This window comes from Schistocerca cancellata, chromosome 1, assembly GCF_023864275.1.
Source record: "Schistocerca cancellata isolate TAMUIC-IGC-003103 chromosome 1, iqSchCanc2.1, whole genome shotgun sequence".
Taxonomy (NCBI): domain Eukaryota; kingdom Metazoa; phylum Arthropoda; class Insecta; order Orthoptera; family Acrididae; genus Schistocerca; species Schistocerca cancellata.
Genome location: NC_064626.1, coordinates 1164085113 through 1164102473, shown reverse-complemented (window position 1 = coordinate 1164102473; position 17361 = coordinate 1164085113).

Here is a 17361-nt window from a genome sequence, read left to right as displayed (position 1 = left end):
GGAGACCATCTGCAGCCATTCACGGACTTCCCGTACAACGATGGAATATTTATGGATGACAATGCCTCATGTCACTGGGCCACAACAGTTCACGACTGGTCTGAAGAACATTCTGGACAATTCAAGCGCATGATTTTGCCACCCAGATCGCCCGACATAGATCCCATGGAAAATTTCTGGGACAAAATCGAGAGGTCAATTCGTGCTCAGAATCCGGCACTGGCAATACTTTCGCAGTCGTGGACAGCTAAGGAGGCAGCACAGCTTAATGTTTATGCAGCGGACTTACAAAGACTTGTTGAGTCCATACCACGCCGAGTTGCTGCACTATGCCGGGCGGAAGGAGGTCCGGCGTGATACTGGGATGTGTCCCAAGGCTTTTGGCGGTCGTCATCCGATTCCTCAACCCAGGTCAGGACAAAAGTGTACCTAGCAAAACTTAGTCCCGCCAATAGGCTTAATAGAAATGCGGTTTAAAAAACGAGGCTTTGGCTGTGCTGTAAATACGTACAGCTTGCCCCCCCTTCTTGCAGCGGTGTACCATAGGTCTCTAGAAGAGCGTAGCGTTCCAAAGGATTGGAAAAGGGCACAGGTCATCCCCGTTTTCAAGAAGGAACGTCGAACAGATGTGCAGAACTATAGACCTATATCTCTAACGTCGATCAGTTGTAGAATTTTGGAACACGTATTATGTTCGAGTATAATGACTTTTCTGGAGACTAGAAATCTACTCTGTAGGAATCAGCATGGGTTTCGAAAAAGACGGTAGTGTGAAACCCAGCTCGCGCTATTCGTCCACGAGACTCAGAGGACCATAGACAGGGGTTCACAGGTAGATGCCGTGTTTCTTGACTTCCGCAAGGCGTTCGATACAGTTCCCCACAGTCGTTTAATGAACAAAGTAAGAGCATATGGACTATCAGACCAATTGTGTGATTGGATTGAGGAGTTCCTGGATAACAGGACGCAGCATGTCATTCTCAATGGAGAGAAGTCTTCCGAAGTAAGAGTGATTTCAGGTGTGCCGCAAGGGAGTGTCATAGGACCGTTGCTATTCACAATATACATAAATGACCTGGTGGATAACATCAGAAGTTCACTGAGGATTTTTGCAGATGATGCTGTGGTGTATCGAGAGGTTGTAACAATGGAAAATTGTACTAAAATGCAGGAGGATCTGCGGCGAATTGATGCATGGTGCAGGGAATGGCAATTGAATCTCAATGTAGACAAGTGTAATGTGCTGCGAATACACAGAAAGATAGATCCTTTACCCATTTAGCTACAAAATAGCAGGTCAGCAACTGGAAGCAGTTAATACCATAAATTATCTGGGAGTACGCATTAGGAGTGATTTAAAATGGAATGAGCATATAATGTTGATCGTCGGTAAAGCAGATGCCAGACTGAGATTCATTGGAAGAATCCTAAGGAAATGCAATCCGAAAACAAAGGAAGTAGGTTACAGTACTCTTGTTCGCCCACTGCTTGAATACTGCTCAGCAGTGTGGGATCCGTACCAGATAGGGTTGATAGAAGATATAGAGAAGATCCAACGGAGAGCAGCGCGCTTGGTTACAGGATCATTTAGTAATCGCGAAAGCGTTACGAAGATGATAGATAAACTCCAGTGGAAGACTCTGCAGGAGAGACGCGCAGTAGCTCGGTACGGGCTTTTGTTAAAGTTTCGAGAACATACCTTCACCGAAGAGTCAAGCAGTATATTGCTCCCTCCTACGTGTATCTCGCGAAGAGACCATGAGGCTAAAATCAGAGAGATTAGAGCCCAGACAGAGGCATACCGACAATCCTTCTTTCCACGAACAATACGAGACTGGAATAGAAGGGAGAACCGATAGAGGTACTCAAGGTATCCTCCGCCACACACCGTCAGGTGGCTTGCGGAGTATGGATGTAGATGTAGATGTAGATGTAACTTGGCCAAGAATAGGCACCATGAAATCTGCACTGTGCAGTAACTGTATCACTAGTGTAGAGCAAAATAGTAGACTGGCATGTGATGCTTGTTTGTTAGAGGATGACGATGATAATGAGGCTGCCCTTTCACCACAGTCGCATTCGTAGAACTGCTTCATTGGTCCAAGTGTGCAGGAATGTAAAAGCGAGGAAGTAAGTTATGATGAAGCGCGCTGTGGTGATGTAATACCGTCGGGTACCACCTTTCCCCCTATTCGCTTCAGAACTGTTCCAGAGATTCGACAGGCAGTAGACCGCTCCATTCGCACCATAAACACAACACGCTATGCTAATGGTATACTACGCCTTTCACATCGCTGACAACGGGTTCTACACAACTTTGGTGACTACTTTGAAGGACGGTAACAGGTGCAAACATGTAACTCTTTTGTATCGGTTGTGAATAAATAGTTGCCACTATTTAAGTTCCAACCCTCGTATTTACAGAGCCACTATCTACAGTTACGAGCAACTTTCACTTTAGACAAGATGTTCAAAGCGACCACCTTGCATTTGCAAACACTTCGTCGCTCACTGGATCATACTTTACTGGACTCTACGCATCCCACCTGCATACACCACTGCCAACGTGACATACACACGGGCTATTAGGTCTTGTGCATCCATGGTTCGAATACTGTAAACTTGTTCTTGTAAGTGTCCCTACAAAAAATGTGTTGGATTAAAGTCTGGGGAACATGGAGGGCAGAACATTGAACCTCCACGACCAATCCATTTCCCTGGAAACGCTTCGTTTAAATAGTTACGTACATTCATTCCAAAGTGTGGCGGTATGTTGGAACCATAGCTGTCGCCGAACACCAAGAAGAACGTATTCTAATGTGTCAGGGAAAAAATTGTGAAGAAACGTACGACCCAAGAGCGCATTCGACTTTTCCAGCGATAGGTAAGGGCCCAAAAGCGCTCCTCCCACGATTCCTGTCCGCAGGTCTATGGCAAAGTGTGCCTGAAAGCCACGCTCGCGGGTGATATGTTGGCTGTGTTCCGACAAATAATGGCTGTTGTGAAGCTTGAAAATACCTTCACGAGTGAAACTAGATTAGTCAGTGCATATCACATTATTTACAAAACGTTCGTTATCTTCCACTTGGCCCAAAAGTCTTTCACAAAAGTGTACTCGTCGAATGCGGTCTTCTGGCCGCTGGTGTTGATTTAACGTTTAATTATATTTTTGCACACCTTCATCGTCCAACGTTTCAACAATCAGTTTTCGAGGTATCTCGAACTCTCTTGCAACGTTATAGGTACTTCGCAGAGGTGATTTGTGAACGGTTTCAAGTATTCGCGTTCTTTGTTTGTGGAGTAGCCCATGTCCTTGGAAGATTTCCGTCCATTACTTGTGGACGAATACCGGCTTCCCGAAGGCGTTGCTCCAGGCGACGAAAACATTCAAATCGGTATGGCGCCTCTGAGGGTACCGTGCAGCATACTCTCGAGCAGTTTGGTTATCGGATGCACCCAGCACCAAAAGCATATTTACGTATTCGTCGTTTCTGTACTCCATCGGGAACCTGACAGGACCATTTATATGGCTGACTGTTCGCTCGGTCGGTTCTTGGTAGAATATTTCATACATTCTGAATGAAACACACACAACACAGGCATAATGTTCTACAGTACCTACTATTTGTTACACAAACCGGTTTTTGACTGTTAAGCCATCATCACGGACAAAGATAAATAAATGGTGCAGTGAGATTTTGTTAGATGAAAGATTTTGAACTAATGCGTCTACAGAGTATACAGAGTATCTCCATTTCAGGAGATGAAAAATATTAATGTCAGAAAATAAGAGGGATTATTTCAGTGTAAATGCGATGAAAGGTTATTTGACTAAGACAAAAAGTGTGACATCTTAACTAATGGACTATAGACAAATTACAGCAGTTGTACATAGAAGAAAGTAACTGAATAATAAACTTTGGTGACATATTCCAATGTTCAGCCACATCTTTGGAATATGTCATCAAAGTTTATTGTTCAGAAATTTTAATCTACGTGCAACTTTTGTAGTTTGTCTATAGTTCATTAGTCAATATGTCATACATTTTATTGTGGTTCAATAATCCTACATCGCATTTACACTGAAATAATCCCTCTTGTTTTCTAACATTAACATTTTTCATGTCTGAAAACGGAAAAAATTGGAAATTTCTTGTAAGATCCTATGGGACCAAACTGCTGAGGTCATAGGTCCCTAAGCTTACACTCTACTTAATCTAACTTAAGCTAACTTACGCTGCGGACAACACACACACACACACACACACACACACACACACACACACACACACATGTCCGAGGGAGGACTCGAACCTCCGACGGGGGAAGCTGGCGAACCGTGGCAAGGCGCCTAGACCACGCGATTCTGAAAATAGAGATACTCTGTAGATGCACTAGTTCAAAATCTTTGATCCAATAAAATTTCACTAAACCACGTACTTATCTTTGTACCTGATGATGGAGTAACAGCCGGAAACCGGTTCGCGTAAAACATAGCAAATACTGTAGACTGTAGCGCCTAGAAGCGCTCGGCCACTCCGGCCGGCAAATACTGTAGGATATTACACCAGTATCGTGTGTGTTTCAGTCATAAACTGCCAGTTATAGTTGTGCACTGCTCAGTTAGTAGACAATGCATGCCGTTTAATGGATTCTGCTGTCATGTAATAGGCTATTGTCATGTGACAAAATAACGTCCTGCTTATAAACGACGAGAACTGAGGAACGAACGTCTAAAAAATAAAAAAAGGAACCTAACGAAGATTCGAACCATAGCTTCATTGTGGGTGGGGTTCTGATGTCCCAGCAGTCTATTCAATGAGCTCCGACAGCTGTTGCGGCAGGGCGGGATGATACACGTTCCTCTGTAGGCTCCATTCTGATGCTATGCAAGATGTGACGGTGTAGCGAGCTTCTCGTTCTCATACATGCGTTTTCAAAATGCACCCCATCTGATTTTGCTAGTTAAACATTTGTCTTAAATCTGGATGAGGATTCGCATGCCAACCTCCAAGTGCTGCGTTTCTTTTTCATCCTGTATTTGTACAGTCAATTCACTTTCGGTAGTCATCAAAGGATACTCTAGCGTTTTCCTTACGGAGTTTAAGACGTTAACACGTACTCCTAGATAATATGGGGTTACGCCGCATTTCACCTGTGAGCCTGTGACGTAACAAGCAGCACTCTGTGACGCAGTGGTTGTTGAAAGATACCGGATTATCATGCAGCAGGAACTACGTTAAGGAGCCCGTCTCATCCGTCACATAATCCTGATTCCCTATTTTCTTTTTACGTCGTTTCGTACTTCACTTCACCTACATCTACATACATACTTCTCAAGCCACCGTATGGTGAATGGCTGAGGGCGTCGTGTACCACCACTAGTGATTTCTTTTCCTATTCCACTCGGAAATGGAATGAGGGAAAGACGACTGTCTATATGCCTCCGTATGAGCCCTAACGAAGCCCACGCCTACTACAGTAGTACAAGTTTGTTTGAAATATTATGGGACTTAACTGCTACGGTCATCAGTCCCTAAGCTTACACACTACTTAACCTAAATTATCCTAAGGACAAACAAACACATCCATGCCCGAAGGAGGACTCGACCCTCCGCCGGGACCAGCCGCACAGTCCACGACTGCAGCGCCCCAGACCGCTCGGCTAATCCCGCGCGGCAGTACAAGTTTATGTGTCAACTAGCTCTGCAGATGATGAATAAATTGATGAAATGTATGATGAGATAAAAGAAATTATTCAGGTAGTGAAGGGAGACGAAAATTTAATAGCCATGGGTGACTGGAATTCGAGAGTAGGAAAATGAAGAGAAGGAAACGTAGTAGGTGAATATGGATTGGGGCTAAGAAATGAAAGAGGAAGCGGCCTGGTAGAATTTTGCACAGAGCGTAACTTAATCATAGCTAACATTGGTTCAAGAATCATGAAAGAAGATTGTATACATGGAAGAATCCTGGAGATACTAAAAGGTTTCAGATAGATTATATAATGGTAAGACAGAGATTTAGGAACCAGGTTTTAAATTGTAAGACATTTCCAGGGGCAGATGTGGACTCTGGCCACAATCTATTGGTTATGACCTGTAGATTAAAACTGAAGAAACTGCAAAAAGGTGGGAATTTAAGGAGATGGGACCTGGATAAACGGAAAGGACCAGAGGTTGTGCAGGGCTTCAGGGAGAGCATAAGGGAACAATTGACAGGAATGGGGGAAAGAAATACAGTAGAAGAAGAATGGGTAGCTTTGAGGAATGAAATAGTGAAGGCAGCAGGGGATCAAGTAGGTAAAAAGACGAGGGCTAGTAGAAATCCTTGGATAACAGAACAGATACTGAATTTAACTGATGAAAGAAGAAAATACAAAAATGCAGTAAGTGAAGCCGGCAAAAAGGAATACAAACGTCTCAAAAATGAGATCGACAGGAAGTGCAAAATGGTTAAGCAGGGATGGCTAGAAGACAAATGTAAGGATGTAGAGGCTTATTTCATGAGGGCTAAGATAGACACTGCCTACAGGAAAATTAAAGAGACCTTTGGAGAAAAGAGGACCACTTGCATGAATATCAAGAGCTCAGATGGAAACCCAGTTCTAAGCAAAGAAGGGAAAGCAGAAAGGTGGAAGGAGTATATAGAGGGTCTATACAGGGGCGATGTTCTTGAGGACAATATTATGGAAATGGAAGAGGAGATAGATGAAGATGAAATGGGAGATATGATACTGCGTGAAGAATTTGATAGAGTACTGAAAGACCTAAGTCGAAACAAGGCCCCAACATTCCATTAGAACTACTGACAGCCTTGGGAGAGCCAGTCCTGTCAAAACTCTACCATCTGGTGAGCAAGATGTATGAGACAGGCGAAATACTCTCAGACTTCAAGAAGAATATAATAACTCCAATCCCAAAGAAAGAAGATCTTGACAGATGCGAAAATTACCGAATTATCAGTTTAATAAGTCACAGCTGCAAAATACTAACACGAATTCTTTACAGACGAATGGAAAAACTGGTAGAAGCCGACCTCGGGGAAGATCTGTTTGGATTCCGTAGAAATGTTGGAACACGTGAGGCAATACTGATCCTACGGCTTATCTTAGAAGAAAGATTAAGGAAAGGCAAACCTACGTTTCTAGCATTTGTAGACTTAGAAAAAGCTTTTGACAACGTTGACTGGAATACTCTCTTTCAAATTCTGAAGGTGAAAGGGGTAAAATACAGGGAGTGAAAGGCTATTTACAATTTGTACAGAAACCAGATGGCAGTTATAAGAGTCGAGGGATATGAAAGGGAAGCAGTGGTTCGGAAGAGAGTGAGACAGGGTTGTAGCCTCTCCCCGATGTTATTCAATCTGTATATTGAGCAAGCAGTAAAGGAAACGAAAGAAAAATTTGGAATGGGTATTAAAATCCATGAAGAAGAAATAAAAACTTTGAGGTTCGCCATGACATTGCAATTCTCTGAGAGACAGCAAAGGCCTTGGAAGAGCAGTTGAACGGAATGGACAGTGTCTTGAAAGGATGGTATTACTTGAACATGAACATAATCAAAACGAGGATAATGGAATGTAGTCGAATTAAGTCGGGTGATGCTGAGTGAATTAGATTAGGAAATTAGACACTTAAAGTGGTTAAGGAGTTTTGCTATTTGGGGAGCAAAATAACTGATGATGGTCGAAGTAGAGAGGATATAAAATGGAGACTGGCAATGGAAAGGAAAGCGTTTCTGAAGAAGAGAAATTTGTTAACATTGAGTATAGATTTAAGTGTCAGGAAGTCGTTTCTGAAAGTATTTGTATGGAGTGTAGCCATGTATGGAAGTGAAACGTGGACGATAAATAGTTTAGATAGAACCTTTCGAAATGTGGTGCTACAGAAGAATGCTGAAGATTAGATGGGTGGATCACATAACTTATGAGGAAGTATCGAATAGAATTGGGGAGAAGAGGAGTTTGTGGCACAACTTGACAAGAAGAAGGGATCGGTTGGTAGGACATGTTCTGAGGCATCAAGGGATCACCAATTTAGTACTGGAGGACAGCGTGGAGGGTAAAAATCGTAGAGGAAGACCAAGAGATGAATACACTAAGCAGATTCAGAAGGATGTAGGCTGCAGTAGGTACTGGGAGATGAAGAGGCTTGCACAGGATAGAGTAGCATTGAGAGCTGCATCAAACCAGTCTCAGGACTGAAGACCACAACAGCACAACATGAGCCCTAATTTCACGTCTTGTCTTCGCCTTCTTTAAGCGAGATGTGCGTTTATGACTGTAGATTCCTTCTACAGATAGCCACAAATCCCAGTCCTCTAAATTTTGTCAATAGTGTTTCGCGAGATGAACGTTGTCTTCCCTCCAAGGATTCCCATTTGAGTTCACGAACCATCTCCGTAATACTCGCGTGTTGATAGAACCTAGCGGTAACAAATCCAGCAGCACGACTGTGAACTGTTTCAATACATTCCTTTAATCCGACCTGGAGGTGATCCCTAACACTAGAACAGTACTTTAGGATGGGTCACACAAATGTTCTAAAATGCAGTATCCTTTGTAGATGAGCTACAGTTCCCTAAAATTCTCCAAATATACCGACGTCGACAATTGCGCTTCCCTTCTATCGCCCGTACGTCCTCGTCCTGTTTCGTTTTAGATATCGTAGCCATTCATCACACTACTAGAAATTCTGCCTAAGTCATCTTGTATCCTCCTATAGCCATCCTCCGACAACAATTTTCCGTTTACGACAGCGTCATCAGCAAACAACCACAAGTTGTTCCTCACTCTCTGTCAGATCATTCATGTATATGGAGAATAGGAGCACTCCTGTCACACTTCCCTGGGACACTCCTGATGATACCCTTGTCTCTCATGATCACACCTCGCCGGGAACAATTACTGTGTTCTGTTACTTTAGAAGTCTTCGAGCCATTCACGTATCTGGGAACCTAGCCTTTATGTTTTGACCTGAAGAGTCTGCAATGGGGCCGGCCGGTGTGGCCGTGCGGTTCTAGGCGCTTCAGTCTGGAACCGCGTGACCGCTACGGTCGCAGGTTCGAATCCTGCCTCGGGCATGGACGTGTGTGATGTCCTTAGGTTAGTTAGGTTTAAGTAGTTCTAAGTTCTAGGGGACTGATGACGTCAGTAGTTAAGTCGCATAGTGCTCAGAGCCATTTGAACCATCTGTAACGGGGCGCCGTGTCAAGCGCCTTCCGGAAATTTAGGAATATGGAACCTGCCTGTTGCTGAGCACATATTTTCTTTGCATTATTCCACAATTTTTGGGCAACGGCCTTGCCGCAGTGGATACACCGGTTACCGTCAGATCACCCAAGTTAAGCGCTGTCGGGCGTGTCGGGTACTTGGATGGGTGACCTTCCGGGCCGCCACGCGTTGTTGCCGTTTTTCGGGGTGCACTCAGCCTTGTGATGCCAATTGAGGAGCTACTCGACCGAACAGTAGCGGCTCCGGTCAAAGAAAACCATCATAACGACCGGGAGTGCAGTGTGCTGACCACACGCCTCTCCTATCCGCATCCGCAACCTCCTCTGAGGATGACACGGCGGTCGGATGGTCCCTATGGGCCACTTGTGGCCTGAAGACGGTGTGCTGCTTCCACAATTGTTACGGTCGAATTGGGCGGCCGGGAAAACCATCCGATGGTTAACTTAGTTCACTTAGGGTCAAAAATGGTTCAAATGGCTCTGAGCACTATGGGACTTAACAGCTGTGGTCATCAGTTCCCTAGAACTTAGAACTACTTAAACCTAACTAACCTAAGGACATCACACACATCCATGCCTGAGGCAGGATTCGAACCTGCGACCGTAGCAGTCGCACGGTTCCAGACTGCGCGCCTAGAACCGTGAGACCACCGCGGCCGGCGGTTCACTTAGGCCGGATACTCATGTCCAGATAACTTCACAGTTAGATTCGATTTGAACCTCGATAGAGATAGTATTTTTGTCGAGTGCAATGAATCCCCTCCCCCCCCCCCCACCCCTTCAATGACGTCTAACCTGTCGTTCCTATTTACATTCGGTGCCTCGACTTCAGCGCACTTTCGAATATCCTGACAACACCACGCGTGTCTCTTCTGTTATTGTCTTGGAGTTCTTTTATGACGGCGGTATTGTTCGTAATCCGGACGATCAGTTCGTGTCTGGTGTTTACTTTTTCTTTGCTTTTCAAGCATCCTTACAGGAAAAAAAATCTAAAGGGGAAAGATCGGGGTATCTTGAAGGCCAAGAAACGTGACCATATCTGCCGAATCGTATCCTAGGAAATATTAGTTTTAGATCAGTCTTCACAGCATTGGGATAATTACTTCCTAAGGAGTGAAAGGTAATTTTCTGCGGACTAAAAACGAAAGGATTCAACCGTGGTTCGGTCATGAAAGGTACATTATTTTTTAAAAAGATTTATTTTTCCCTTATTTCGTAACACTGTAATACTGATTACGTAAGTTACCAATATTTAAATTCTGTTTTCCTTCAAATACTAGCGTTAATTAGTGACACAGTGTGGTTGAGGTTCCAGCCTATGAAACGAATGTATGAACATCTTCCTCACATGCGATGTTCAATTGTCTGCGTTATTCCGAAATACCATGCAATGTTCCTTCGTTCATGCAAGCATGATCGAAAGAACAGGCGAGTATAGCCTTTACGAAATACATGAAATGTATTCGCAGTTCCGGATATGAAGAACAATCAGCTGCATTTTGCGATGACGACGATGAAAGTTTGTGCCGGACCGAGACTCGAACCCGGATTTCCTGTTCATCACGAGCGGCTGACTTACCGTTAGGCTAACCGGTCACGACTCACGGCCAGACGCAACCTTCCATATGTCGTCAACTGTTTGTCTACAACCTGTACTAGTACAATCATTATGAATATTCTCTTACGGGCGATACATTTAGGCGAAAGTCGCTTACCCGGTTGTTGTTGTTGTGGTCTTCAGTCCAGAAACTGGTTTGATACAGCCCTCCGTGCTACTCTATCCTGTGCAACTTTCTTCATCTCCGAACAACTATTGCACCCTACATCCTTTTGAATCTGCTTGGTGTATTCATCTCTTGGTCTCCCTCTACGATTTTTACCCTCCACTCTGCCCTCCAATACTAAAATCGTGCTTGGTGTATTCATCTCTTGGTCTCCCTCTACGATTTTTACCCTCCACTCTGCCCTCCAATACTAAAATGGTGATCGCTTGATACCTTAGAACATGTCCTACCAACCGATCCCTTCTTCTGGTCAAGTTGTGCTGCAAATTCTTCTTCTCCCCAATTCTGTTCAGTACCTCGTCATTAGTTACGTGATCTACCCACCTAATCTTCAGCATTCATCTGTAGCACCACATTTCGAAAGGTTCTATCTAAACTGTTTATCGTCCTTCTTTCACTTCCATACATGGCTACACTCCATACAAATATTTTCAGAAAAGTCTTCTTAAACTTAAATCTATACTCGATGTTAAAAAATTTCTCTTCTTCAGAAACGCTTTTCTTGGCATTCCTAGTCTACATTTAATATCCTCTCTACTTCGACCATCATAAATCGTTTTGCTCCCCAAATAGCAAAACTCATCTGCTACTTTAAGTGTCTCATTTCCTTATCTAATTCCCTGGCTATCACCTGATTTAATTAGACCACATTCCATTATCCTTATTTTGCTTTTGTTGATGTTCAATTTATATCCTCCTTTCTAGACACTGTCCGTTCCGTTCAGCTACGCTTCCAGGTCCTTTGCTGTCTCTGACAGAATTAAAATGTCATCGGAAAACCTCAAAGTTTTTATTTCTTCTCCATGGATTTTAATCCCCTGTCCGGTATCGACAGATAAATGCGACATTACAGTGTCTGTGTTATTTCGAATTACGATCCATATCCAAAGGAATGGGCACTGCGGAGACTACACCCGCTATAAATTGCATAAAATGTATTCGCAGTTGCGACCTGCCTCCAGGAGTCCAGTCATTCTGCCCCGTTGGAACAAGCTCACGTGCCGATATTCCACCCTGTGATGTTGGCGAGGCATGGTGGCACTTGGTTACGCATTTCTACTTCGTACGACTGCTCTGCACTGTCTGAGCATTGCGTGACACTGATCTGGCCGGTCACACGAAAGAGGGTGCGCTGTTGGGCCTACGTGCACGCCGCCCCTCTTCCATGTAAATCACTTGTTATGCTTCCGCTGTTCTACACATCCTCTTATCGTGCGGTGTTCCAGACTGTTGCTGCTGAGTGCTTCACTTTTTTCAGACAACAGTGTATTATGTCTTAATAACTAATAACCAGGAATCTATTTAATTAAGGAAAAATGTTTAAAGTATTTGCATAAAAATATTTATTTACCCAAAAACCCGAGTCCTACTTAAAACTAGGTGGTGTGATTTTCGTCGACAGTACGGCATTGCACTTCCTCAAACAATTCGATGATCGCACCAAGCAGTGTCAGGAGACTGTTTGTCTATTTAAGGAGGAATCCAAGGTTGAAATACCACTTCACCTCCTCCTCTGCCTCCCCCTCCTCCCTTCCCAAACACACACGGTGTGCACGTTGAAGACGTAGAACACATGCAATAGAGGTCTGCGAGTTGTCTTCAAAGCTCTAGTCGTCATCCAAGCCGAGAGTTGTCCGTTCCTCGTGTATCTGAGGGTTTTCCGGCGACGCTTTTGTTTCAAACTATACAGGATTAAGCTGCTAGAGGCTCTTGGTAATGGTGATAAACAACAACGTGTAGAATTTAGAGAATTCCTTCGAGGCGAAGAGATGGAGAAAAAACAATATCTTTTCATGTTCAATCTTGTGACTTTATGAAGTTCCACAATCAAGAGAAAGTTCCCAGCTAGACATGCACATAAAAGTACTGATTCACACAAAATCCACTGATGCATTTAACTGACAGATAACTGAATAAAAAGATCTTCTTGGTCGAATTTGATTTGTGAATAACTGTATATTGAGCTTACGAGAAAGTAAAAAGTAACGTGTCTAGTGCAGACGACAATCACTATTGAGTGTAAATAGAATGGCTGAGGTAATAAGTAGTAGAAATGAGAACAGCGAGAAACTTAACGTCAGGATTAATGGTCACGAAGTCAATGAAGTTAAAGAATTCTGCTACCTACGCAGTAAAATAACCAATGACGGACGGAGCAAGGAGGACATCAAAAGCAGACTCGCTATGGCAAAAAAGGCATTTCTGGCCAAGAGAAGTCTACTAGTATCAAATACCGGCATTAATTTGAGGAAGAAATTTCTGAGGATGTACGTCTAAAGTACAGCATTGTATGGTAGTGAAACATGGACTGTGGGAAAACCGGAACAGAAGAGAATCGAAGCATTTGAGATGTGGTGCTATAGACGAATGTTGAAAATTAGGTGGATTGATAAGGTAAGGAATGAGGAGGTTCTACGTAGAATCGGAGAGGAAAGGAATATGTGGAAAACACTGATAAGGAGAAGGGACAGGATGATAGGACATCTGCTAAGACATGAGGGAATGACTTCCATGGTACTGGAGGGAGCTATAGAGGGCAAAAACTGTATAGGAAGACAGGGATTGGAATACGTCAAGCAAATAATTGAGGACGTAGGTTGCAAGTGCTACTCTGAGATGAAGAGGTTAGCACAGGAAAGGAGAAAAAAGAATGGCTGTCCATAATAAAAATCGCTGAAGTCAGTAAACTGGCGGTAACAAGTCCTGGTGGCTGAGACCATAGAGGCCAATGTCACTGAGGCTCCAAGCCAACAGCTGGGCGGTCGTCGTGTCTGTGAGGGCGCCACGTCCAGGCTGGTGTGGTGGCTGGAACTGCTAGCGTGTTTGTATGCCTCGGTGAGCAGATTCTCGGTTGGTTCAGCAGACTGAAATGAATTCAGAGCGGCCAGGCAGCGTCCTAAACACTCCTCAGGCGGAAGGATATTCGCTCAGCACACGGTGGGAATGTGATTCACAGAAGCAAAGTAGTGCTCGTCGTTGCAGCATTGTTGACGGCAATAGTGGCACGGATGGTGGCGAGACTATCACTTCTTGTGGCGAATCTAGCGCAGCACGTGTCTATGACGGCTGCACGGTGTCGCCAGCAAGCTGGAGGATAGACAGCCCGCCGAAGATATCTGTATTGGTGGTAGCTGACATCGCAGGCGCCTTTAGATACGGCATTTAGTATTCAATGATGGATCTACACTGCAGAAGGATTTAGTCATAGGGTACCTCCTAATACCGTGTCGGACCTCCTTTTCAGCTGTGTAGTGCAGCAGTTCGACATGGCGTGGACTCAACTAGTCATTGGAAGTCTCCTACAGAAATACTGATGCACGCTGCCTCTACAGCCATCCATAACTGCGAAGGTGTTGCTGGTGCAGGATTTTGCGTGCGAACTGACCTCTCGATTATGTCCCATACATTCTCAATGTGATTCATGTCGAGCAATCTGAATGGCCAAATCATTCATTCGAACTGTTTACAATGTTGTTCAAACCACTCATGAAGAATTGTGGCCAACATCTCGTGGTCGTGCGGTAGCGTTCTCGCTTCCCACGCCCGGGTTCCCGGGTTCGATTCCGGCGGGGCCAGGGATTTTCTCTGCCTCGTGATGGCTGAGTGTTGTATGCTGTCCTTAGGTTAGTTAGGTTTAAGTAGTTCTAAGTTCTAGGGGACTGATGACCATAGATGTTAAGTCCCATAGTGCTCAGAGCGATTTTAACCATTTGAAGAATTGTGGCCCAGTGACATGGAGCATTGTCATTCATAAAAATTCCACCGTTGTTTCGGAACATGAACTCCATCAATGGCTGCAAATGGTCTCCAAGTAGCCGTAGATAACCACAACCCTAGTCCTTTCGACGTAAACACAGCCTACATCATTATGGAACCACTACCAGCTTGCGAAGCGCCTTGTTGACAACTTGGGTCCGTGGCTTCAACGGGTCTGCGCCACAATCGCACCTTACAATCAGCTCCTATCAACTGAAATTGGGACTCGTGTGACAAGGCCACGGTTTCCCAGTGTTCTACGGTCCAACTTATAGGATCACGAGCCCAGGAGAGGCGCTGCAGGCGATTTCGTGCTGTTAGCAAAGGCACTGACATCCGTCGTCTGCAGCTCTCGGTCGTTGTGTGAAGACTGCCGGTGAGGGTTCGTACCTGAAATTTGGTGTTCTCGATACACTCTTGACTCTGTGTATCTCGCAACAGTGAAGTCCTTAACGATTTCAGAATTGGAATGTCCCTGTGTCTAGCTCCTACTACCACTCCGCGTTCAAAGTCTGTTAATTCCCGACGTGCGGCCGTAATCAAGTCGTACAACTTTTCACAAGAATGACCTGAGTACAAATAACAGCTCCGCCAATGCAATGCCCATTTATGCCTTGTGTACACGATACTATCACCTTCTGTGTAGGTGTATACTGCTGTAGGTGTATAGTGCTATCCCACGATTCCCACAGAAGAGATCATTCAATCTGTGAAGGCGTCACTCCGCCAAGTACCACGTGTCGTGGCAGAAAAGATAAGGCAGGAAACTGTAAGAATTTTACAAACAGTAAAACCACCAGGAGCTAATATCACACGTGAAGAAAGACAGGCCGTACAGGAGCTCAGGAATAACAAGGATATTGTGGTCCTACATGCGGACAACGGAAACGCTACGGTTCTGATGGACACTTCTGAATATGAAAAGAAGATGGACGAACTGCTAAGTGATCCCATTTACAGAGTACTAAGGAGTGACCCGACGGCGAGGAGAGGCAGAAATACGAAGGCCCTCGTAAAGGACTCGAGAATTGATCCTGACACAGCCAAGAGACTAATCACCAAGGTGCCTGTTCCTCCTAGAATCCACGGAGTACCTAAGCTCCATAAGGAGGGTTATCCGCTGAGGCGCATAGTGAACGGAATAGATTCACCTACGTATTATGTTGACGACATGGACATCCGTGAATAGCCTCTTTCCTTCCATCTTCCCTTACGTCATGACTAGCCAATCACATCAGAGGGCCAATTAAAAGTTTTACAACAGTGACGTCAGACATCGATCTTCTTCTTCTGTAGTGGTCAATCCAAGGATTGGTTTGCAACAGCTACAATGGCAGCTTGTTCCATTCTGTGCGTCTTTCAGCTTTTCTCTTCATTTCTTTATAGGTGTTACATCCCACATCTTTCACGATTTGATCCATGTACCTCAGTCGTGGTCTTCCTCTTGGTCTTTTTCCCTCGACATATCCCTCTATGATCGTGTTCAGGAGTCCTTTATGTCTTAATGGATAGCCTGTAAATTGCACTCTTCTTTTAACAATGAAACTCCAGAAGCTTCTCTTCTCACCTGCTCTTTCCAGAACCACTTCGTTTGTGACCTTGTCGATCCATTTTATTTTGAGCATGCGTCTATAGCACCACATTTCAAAAGAATTTAGCTTCTGATCTTCCTCTGTCCCGAGAGTCCATGTTTCACACCCATAGCACGCCACACTCCACACATATGATTTCAAAAATCTTTTCCTGATTTTAAGGCTGAGGCTCTTAGATGTTAATATCTTTTTCTTCTTGTTAAAAGCAGCCTTTGCTTGAGCTATTCTGCCGGCCGCGGTGGTCTAGCGGTTCTAGCGCTGCAGTCCGGAACCGCGGGACTGCTACGGTCGCAGGTTCGAATCCTGCCTCGGGCATGGGTGTGTGTGATGTCCTTAGATTAGTTAGGTTTAAGTAGTTCTAAGTTCTGGGGGACTTATGACCTAAGATGTTGAGTCCCATAGTGCTCAGAGCCATTTGAACCATTTTGAGCCTTGAGCTATTCTACTTCTCACTTCTGCCTTGCTCCTTCCATCCCTGGTAATATTACTGCCCAGATAAGTAAATTTATCAACTTGTTCAAGCAGTTCATTGCCTACATGAACTTGGACTTTCACTTGATCTTCTTTGTCGCATGCCATTACTTTTGTTTTTGCTTTATTAATTCTCATATTATATTCTTCACCCATAACTTTATCCATTCTATTCAGTAGGACTACAAGATCTTCTTCACTTTCAGCCAGGACAGCTATATCATCGGCATATCTTATCATATCTATTCGTTGGCCATGAATTACTACACCTGTCTGTGAATTTTCCCTTACTTTTTTCAGTGCCTCTTCAATGTATACGTTAAAGATAACAGGGGATAGTGCGCAACCTTGTCGGACACCTTTCCGTATCTGCAACTCTTCTTGTTTTGTCCGTCCACGGATAACTGCTGTCTCGTTTTTGTACAGGTTCCATATCATTTTTCTATCTTTATGGTCTATTCCTACTTTTTTGAGTACCTCAAACATCTTATCCCATTTAACATTATCAAAGGCTTTCTCTACATA